This window comes from Trichosurus vulpecula, chromosome 1, assembly GCF_011100635.1.
Source record: "Trichosurus vulpecula isolate mTriVul1 chromosome 1, mTriVul1.pri, whole genome shotgun sequence".
In the NCBI taxonomy this organism is placed as follows: domain Eukaryota; kingdom Metazoa; phylum Chordata; class Mammalia; order Diprotodontia; family Phalangeridae; genus Trichosurus; species Trichosurus vulpecula.
The window spans coordinates 186,821,383-186,830,005 of NC_050573.1; positions in this window are offsets into that span (position 1 = coordinate 186,821,383).

An 8,623-nucleotide genomic window follows, 5' to 3' on the forward strand; every position below is an offset into this window, starting at 1 on the left:
TATATGACTCAGGATAAGTTGCTTGGACTCTAAGTGTCCGGAGCATTTCTCAAGACTACAGGAGAAGGGTCAATTTGTGTTGATGAAAGAGGTTTCCTTTCTGAGGAGTTCCCTAAACTAAAGAAATAACAGGGTTAACCCCTTTCCCATTGTGAGTTAAGCATTGTGTTAAGTACTGGGGATACAAATAGAAAAAAAAGGTGACTTCCTGCTTTCAAAGAATTCAGACTCTAACTGGGGGTGAGAAAGCATAGAAGAGTTGGGTTTGGGGGGGTGGATAAAGGCTCAGAAGTCCTAAGCGTTTGGTGTCAGGGTGAATGTCAAGACCCAAGGATCCTTGGGGTGAATCATTAGGTCAGGTGACAGCACCTGGAGGTCTGAAGGGTGCAGAGATAGGACAGAGGGTAAGACCTGGTGGCTCTCTTTCTCATTTCTAAGGCTTAGCATTCTGGACTCCTATCTTGTCCAGATGGGATGAATAGTCAAGCTGCTTTTTTGATTGGCAGTCCTGATAGCTTTGGGGGTGATGCTGGAGGGGTGGGGAGGAGGTGAGGGAAAACGTAAATTGGAAAACAAGGGGGAAGAGCACCGTTGGTGGTGGCACCAGATTCTGTTGTGGAGTTATGGGTGCCCCTCTCCTAGACTGTATACTAAGCATCATGAAGGTCAGGAATCTTAGCCTTTGTCACAGTGCTTTCCACAGAGAAGTGGGGTGAAAAGAACACTAGGTTTGGCCAGTAAATCACTGAACCTCTCTGGGCCTCAACTTTCTCATCCATAAAATGAGAGGCTTCTAAGGTCCCTTCTAGATCTATGATTCTGTGGTCCTAGAGGCTCAATATATGTGTGCTGAATGGTTGAAAAGTATATTCTAGAGACTAGTCTTCATCCTGGATATCACTACCCAGCAATTTACTCATCTCTAAAATATGAACCATAATGTTTACACTACCTACCTTGCAGGGTTGTTGTGAGAAAAATGCTTTGAAAACCTTAAATAAATATAATGGTCGGTCATAAGTATTAGTATTATAGAGAGGTTAGTGACATGGTAGAAAGAGAGTAGCCTAGAAATCAGGGGCCCTGCTTCTGACACCCCTTGGCCAGTGGTGGGATTCAAATAAACTAACCACCAGTTCTCCATGGAACCGAGCCGAGGCACTGCTGCTGTTGACATGGTGGGTGCGGGCCACACCCCCACTAACAAATGGTTCCCTGAACTCAACCTAAAATTAGGTACTGGTTCTGCAGAACTAGTGTGAACCGGCTGAATCCCACCACTGCCCTTAGCAGGATGACCTTGGCTAAATTACTTGATGTCTCAGTAACAGGGCAAGAATAGTTGCTGGTTAGCTGTGGTCAAGAAATTTCCTGACTGAGGACCCATGATAAAACCAGAGCTTTAGACAAAGACTAAATATTATTATACTAAGCCAAGATGTCTCGATGGAGCTAAAGCTCTTAATGGGCCTTAAGTATCAATCTAAGACTTTTATTTTATTATGATGACTACATTGAAAATAATGTTGGCATCAGTTGCAGTGGTGGGGAACCATTTGGATCACACATAATAATGTTAATAATACAACTAATAATGTTAGCGATTTTAACACAAAGTGGTTTGTTTTGTAATCATTATTTTTCTATGTTCTTGCCTTTCCAGCATGGACTCCTATGGCATCTTTCTTGGAGATGGGGTGGAGTGGTGCCAATTAGGCCATAATGATGCCGTTTAAAACACATCGGCTGAAAGTGTTCTTACTTCTCCCGTTTGCTTGTGATTCCTCTCTTTAATGGCTTCCATAAAATGTCAGTGACTAAGTCCTTATCCTTCGCCTTTTCAAAGTTCCCACTCTCCTTTGCCGCTCTTTACTGTGAGTTTCCTAGCAGGCTTGACTTGTGTTCTCAGGCCCCTGCTGAGGAGGTGAGGAACAGGACAGGCCTGCGATTGGAAGAACAGCTGCAGGCCTAGCCCAGAGCCAGGTCTTGGCAGCACACTCCTGAGTAAGCAACGAGCACCTGGTTCACACAGGACTTAAGCCGCAGCTGCATCCAGCTTTTGACCGGCAGAGCGTGGCTTCCGTCGTCACCAAAGTGACTGGCCCCTGTGATCTCTCTACAGCCTGCTGAAACTGAGGTGAAGGGTGGAGGGAGCCCAGAAAGTGATACACCTCTGAGTCACAGGTGCAAGTAATATTTCACTAATGAACAATGGACACTTTACACACTGGTACTTTGATCCCTGCGCAAAAAAGGCCCTGCTGTTATTCAGGATTTTGGCTGTTGCGGGCAAACAGTAAGGAGGCCTGACCTACATTCTTTATCTGAGTAGGTTCACAGAAGTATCATCCTCAGCCCAGCAGGAATGGCTCACATTTGTGGAACACTTAACAACTTAACAAATTGCTTTCTTTTCACTAGCCCTGTGAAGTGATCAGTGTGGGGGTACTTAGCCCCAATTTAGAGAAGAGGAAACTGAGGCTTAAGTGTATTAAGTGACCTGACCAATGTCACACAGCTAGTAGTGACATCGGTGAAACTTCAACCCAGGTATCTAGCTGGAAGGCCTTTTATTAAGCAAAGAAAAGTTCTTGATAGAGGTCACATGTCAATCTGAGACATTTAAAATATACTTTTATTTTAATTTACTTTTTTTTCAATTGGGAAGCATTAATGCTCTCTCTTTGGTGAAAATAAGAAAATTTGCACAATCCTTCTAACAAATATATATATATATATGTATCTATATATACATATATATATGTATCTATATATACATATATAGATATGTATATAGTCAAGTTGCTTTGTTGCTGCTAATATTGCTACTAGTACTACTGCTGCCGCTGCTTCTGTTGCTACTATTTCTACTGCAAAATTAATAATAATTAATAATAATAATAACAGCCAGGCATTCATGTAGCATGTGCAAAGAACTTTCCAAATAGTATCTCTTTTTATCCTTACAACAGCCCTGGGAGATAGGCTCTATTGTTATATCCATTTTATACATGAAGAAAGACAGGCTATGTAACTTGCCTATGGTCTGACAGCAAGCTACTATGTGTCTGAGGTTGTATTTGGATATAAGTGACAACGAGGCAGGCATATGTGGTTTTGTTTTCCTGGAATAGCAAGGAGTAAGGCCTAAGCCCTGGTGAAATGCCATGTTCTAAAGGGTGATGAGTCAAAAAGCAGAGTGAATAGGGTAGAAATTACTTTTTTTCCTCCAGAGGAAGTGAAAATTAATGGACTATGAAGGTAACAGCTTTTTTAACCTCCCAGAAATGTTCAGCCAAGAGGCCTGTCATCTTTTTATGACAACTAACAAGTTTTTGGTGTCCTTACCCACAATGGCCACCTTAGTTCAGGGCCTCATCACCTATTACCTCCATTATTGCCACAGCCTCCTGAGTGGTCTCCCTGTTTCAGATTTCTCACACTCCAGAAACACATATACTGTTGTTGAAGGGATTCTCCCTAAGCTCAGACCATGTCACCCCGCCCTCCACCCCAACTCAATTAACTCCAGTGGCTTCCTATGGCCTCTAGGATTAAATATAAACTCTTATGTTGAGCCCTTTACAACCTGGCTCCAAACTATCTTTTCAGCCTCATTGGACATTATGCCCCTTCCTGCACTAAGCAAACCAGTCAACCCAGACTTCTGCCTGTTCTTCACACTTGTCACTCCATCACATATCTCTGTGTCTTTAAACAGGCTGTTCCCCCTTGCTCTGAGTGCCCTTGGTCTGTACCTCCACCTGAGAGAGTCCCTCTCTTCCTTTAGGATGCAGCTGAAGCACCATCTTCTGCTTTTATGCATTTCCTGACTACTTGGGCCCTCCCTCTCTAACTATCTTGTATGTAACTACTTTGTACATACTTGTATTTATATTTTATTCATTTTATATTTATTCTTACAAATTTCTCATGTTTATATTTATTTTCTATATATTATGAATCTGCTGCCTGTCCCATTGGAATGTAAGTTCATTTCAAGTAGGGACTATTTCATTATTTGTACCCATATCCCTCGTGCCCAGAACAGTGCTAGGAATAGTGCTTAATAAATGCTTGCTGGTTGATTGATTGATTGCCCAAGAGTAACTCTTGTTTCCAATTCATAATTTGAAGTTATGCAATTCTGTGTTCCTTAAAATGGATTTCCTAAGCATTAACTTCTTCTTAAAATTTTAAAAATATTTTATTTTTTCCAATTACATGCAAAAACAATTTTTAACATGTTTAAAAATTTTTTTGGAGTTTCAAATTCTTTTTCTCTGTCCCCTGCTCCCTCACTGAGAAAGCTAGCAATTTGATATAGATAATACATGTGCAGTCATGCAAAGCATATTTCCATATTAGTCATGTTTTAAAAGAAAACACAGACCAAAAACCCACACAAAAAAATAAAAAAGTAAAAAATAGTATGTTCGATCTGCATTCAGACTTCAAACAGTCTTTTCTCCGGAGGTGGATAGCATTTTTCATCATAAGTCTTTTGGAATTGTTTTAGATCATTGTATTGCTGAGAATAGCTAAGACATTCACAGCTGATCATTGTACAATATTGCTGTTACTCTGTATAATACTTTCCTGGTTCTTCTCACTTCACTTCGCATGAGTTCATGTAAGTCTTCCCAGGTTTTTCTGAAAGCATCCTGCTCATCTTTTCTTATAGCACCATTGTATTCTATCACAATCATATACCAGAACTTGTTCAGCCATCCCCCATTGATGGGCATCCCCTCAATTTCCAATTCTTACCACCACAAAAAGCTGCCATAAATATTTTTGTACATATAGGTCCTTTTCCTTTTAAAACAAATCTTTTTGGAATATAGACCTAGCAGTGTTATTACTGGGTTACAGGGTATGTACAGTTTTATAGCTCTTTGAGCATAATTCCAAGTTGCACTCCAGAATGGTTGGATCACTATTAACTTCTAGATTGTTATTATTTTTGTATTACTCTTCATTCTGACTTTGTTTGATATTTTGGCTCCATTTCTCCCTCCCCCCCAAATTGAAGTTGAAATGATTTGCCTACCAGTTACAATTGTTTTTTGGGGGGGATATTTCTCACTGAATGTTAGAGTTGGAATGCAACATAAAAATTACCTTTTCCTCATTTTACTGATGAGAAAGCTGTGGTTGAGAGAGGTTAGTTAAATGACCCTCCTATGACCGTAAAGGTAGTAAACAGAAGAGCTCAAATTTGAACGCATGTCTTTTATATCTCCTAGTTTAATGCTTTTCTATCATGATACCATATTACCTCTGTGCTTTAGGTGGGTGGGTGTGGAGTCTGGGGGTGGATGGAAAAATTGGATTTAAAATAAGAAGGAATCTGAAGGTCCTAGGTCAATTCTCCCATTTTACAAAGGGGGAGACTGAGGCCTAGAGATGTGACTTGCCCAAGGTCAAATAGTGTCAGACCTCAGACTTTAATCTAGTTTTCCCAACTCTTAGACCAGAGGTGTCAAATAGAAAACGGATGCCTGTGTCAAATTAACACTATCTATGATGTACTACATTCTTATTTATTTTGTTAAACATTTCCCAAATATATTTTAATCTGGTTCTGGACACACTTGGGAGCTTTACAGTGACAATGAATTTGACACGTCTGTCCTAGCCCATTACTCTTTCTGCCACAGGTCCAGAAGACTGGAACTAGGAAGTCCAGTTGTCATGATCAAAACAATATTTGAAAGAGGGCTTTATTGATGTTGTTGTTGTTGTTGTTGTAGTGCGGGCTAAAAGACCTGTTGGAGATAATTGTGTAGGGAAGGGATTCGTGGGTCAGGAAAAAGTCATCTCTGATAGACAGATTCATCTTCCAGCTCAGACCTTTTGTTCTAATGCTTTTCATGGTCTAGACAATCCCCATAACTCAGTTCAAGCCCTTCTTCCTATATGATGCCCTCCTCAAAGGGCTGCTAGGTGGTGCTGTGGATAGAGCGCTGGAGCCGGAGTAAAGAAGACTTGACTTCATACCCAGCCACAGACCTGGCACTTACTAGCCGTGTGACCCTGGGCAACTCACCTAACCTTGGTACATCTCAGCTTCCTCAACGGTGAAATGAGAATAATAATAGCACCTACTTCACAGGCTTGTTGTGGAGCTCAAATGAGATCATGTTTGTAAACTGCTGAGCACAATGCCTGGCACAGAGCATACACTTAACAAATCCTTCCTTCCTTCCTTCCTTCCTTCCTTCCTTCCTTCCTTCCTTCCTTCCTTCCTTCCTTCCTTCCTTCCTCCCTCTCTCCCCCTCCTTTCCTTCTTTCCTTCCTTCATAGCCTAAGCTGCCCAAGAATTTTCATGCATATACTCTGTCTCCCTAGCTAGGAAGTGAGCCCCTTGAGAGGAAGGGCTGTGCCATGTACTTCTTTATGTTCCCAGTGCCCACCAGTGCTGTTCCCCGTGGTCTTGGGGCTCCACATTTGCTGTTGCTGCTGCTGCCAGTCAGTCCCAATCCACTGGACACTTTCCAGCCCCTCACTTTATCTTATACCATGCAGAAATGCGTTAGGGCCATCGTTCTTAACTAAATCTTTATTCCTTCCTGTAGAAACACTATGAAAAATTGGAATGGTTTCAAATTAAAATGGCTCAGTTTCTTGATCACAGCCTACAGTAGGTGGCTGCAGTGGTACTTAGAATGCTGAGTAGGGTTTTTTAAAATAATGATCAAAGCTAGTTTTGTTGAATATTCACGTGGAAGCTCTGTGTACATAGAGCAATGCAAAGGAGGAAATTTGGAAACTAATAAAACCTTTTCTGGTCTCCTCAACTCCTCCCTCCTAACTGTCTTCTATTGAGCTACCTTGGATTTGTTCATATTTATTCTCTTATTTTATATTTACTTATACATGTTCTTGATAGAGTATAAACTCCTTGAGAATAGGGATTGTTTATTCCTTGTAGTTGTATTGCCAACACCTGGACTAGTACCTGGTCCATAGGAGATGCTTCACAAATATTTGTTTATTGATCGAATTATTCAATAAATTTGACCCATCCTGGGAGTGATTCTACTCTGGAAACAATAATCTGCTTTGCTTCATTAGAACAATAAAGTTAACTATGCAATTGCCAGATCTCTACTTCATTACTTGTGGTGGAGATGTGGAGTGAACGATAGAGAAGGTGTTCTGACCAATGTGGGGAATAGTAGGAAAACGGGCACTGCAAAATGATTCACCCAGACCTGCTTTTTAAAAAATTACCTGGGAAACAATTTCATGCACATTGTTTTCTGATGCATCATCATCATTGCCTGGGCATGACCCTGGGTACTAGAAGGCTTTACCAAAGGAGTATGAGCACTATCCATTGCACCACTTAGCTGCCATTTGAAGAAGGTATCATGCAGGAGGCAGCCTGAGCCCTGACAAGTCTTACCAAGTTGGAAAAGCTTCAAGTATTGACCTAAGAGGAGACTTCATGTTGAATATCCAACGACCAACTCAAGCAAACACACAGAGGTTCTTAGGATTATAGGTTTAGGGGGAGCCAAGATGGTGGCTGGAAAGCAGGGACTAGTGTGAACTCCCCACCAAGTCCCTCCAAAAACCTATAAAAATGGCTCTGAACCAATTATAGAACTGCAGAACCCACAAAATAGCAGAGGGAAGCAGGGATCCAGCACAGGACAGCCTGGATGGTCTCTGATTAAGGTCTATCCTGCACAGAGCTGGGAGTGGAGCAGAGCAGAGCCCAGAGTGGGTGGTGCGGACCAACCAGACCAGAAGCCAAGTGGAGCACGCCCTGGTGCGGTGAATCAGTGAGCTGCAGCAGTTACCAGACTTCTCAACCCACAAACACCAAAGACAACAGAGAAAGTTAGTAGGAAAAGCTGCTGGGGACAGAGTGTAAGAAGGAGTTCTCGGTTTGGCCACTGCTCCAGGGGCAGCGTAGTTGGGGCAGCTACAGAACTACAGCTGCAGTTGCTTCTGGCCCCAGGCCCACCTGGTGGGAGGAATGAAGTGGTGGATCAGAGCAGGAGTGAAGAGCCTGCTGAAGATCTAAGTCCAGTCCGGGTTGGGGGTTCTTGGGGAAGGAGGAGTGCTGGTGTGGCAGAGCTGGCATATCCCCCCAGGCTTGGAACATAGTACTCTTTGCTCTACAAGCAGTCATACCCTAACGGAAAACTCAAGGGTCAAGTAAGTTGGCTGGGAACATGGCCAAGCATCAAAAATGCACTCAGATTCAGTCTCAGACTCTGGAATCTTTCTTTGGTGACAAAGAAGACTAAAACATACAGCCAGAAGAAGTCAACAAAGTCAAACAGCCTACATCAAAAGCCTCCAAGAAAAACAGGAACTGGTCTCAGGCCATGGAAGAGCTCAAAAAGGATTTGGAAAAGCAAGTTAGAGAAGTAGAGGAAAAATTGGGAAGAGAAATGAGAAGGATGTGAGAAAACCATGAAAAACAAGTCAATGACTTGCTAAAGGAGACCCAAAAAAATACTGAAAAATACACTGAAGAAAACAACACCTTAAAAAATAGACTAACTCAAATGGCAAAAGAGCTCCAAAAAGCCAATGAGGAGAAGAATGCCTTGAAAGGCAGAATTAGCCAAATGGAAAAGGAGGTACAAAAGACCACTGA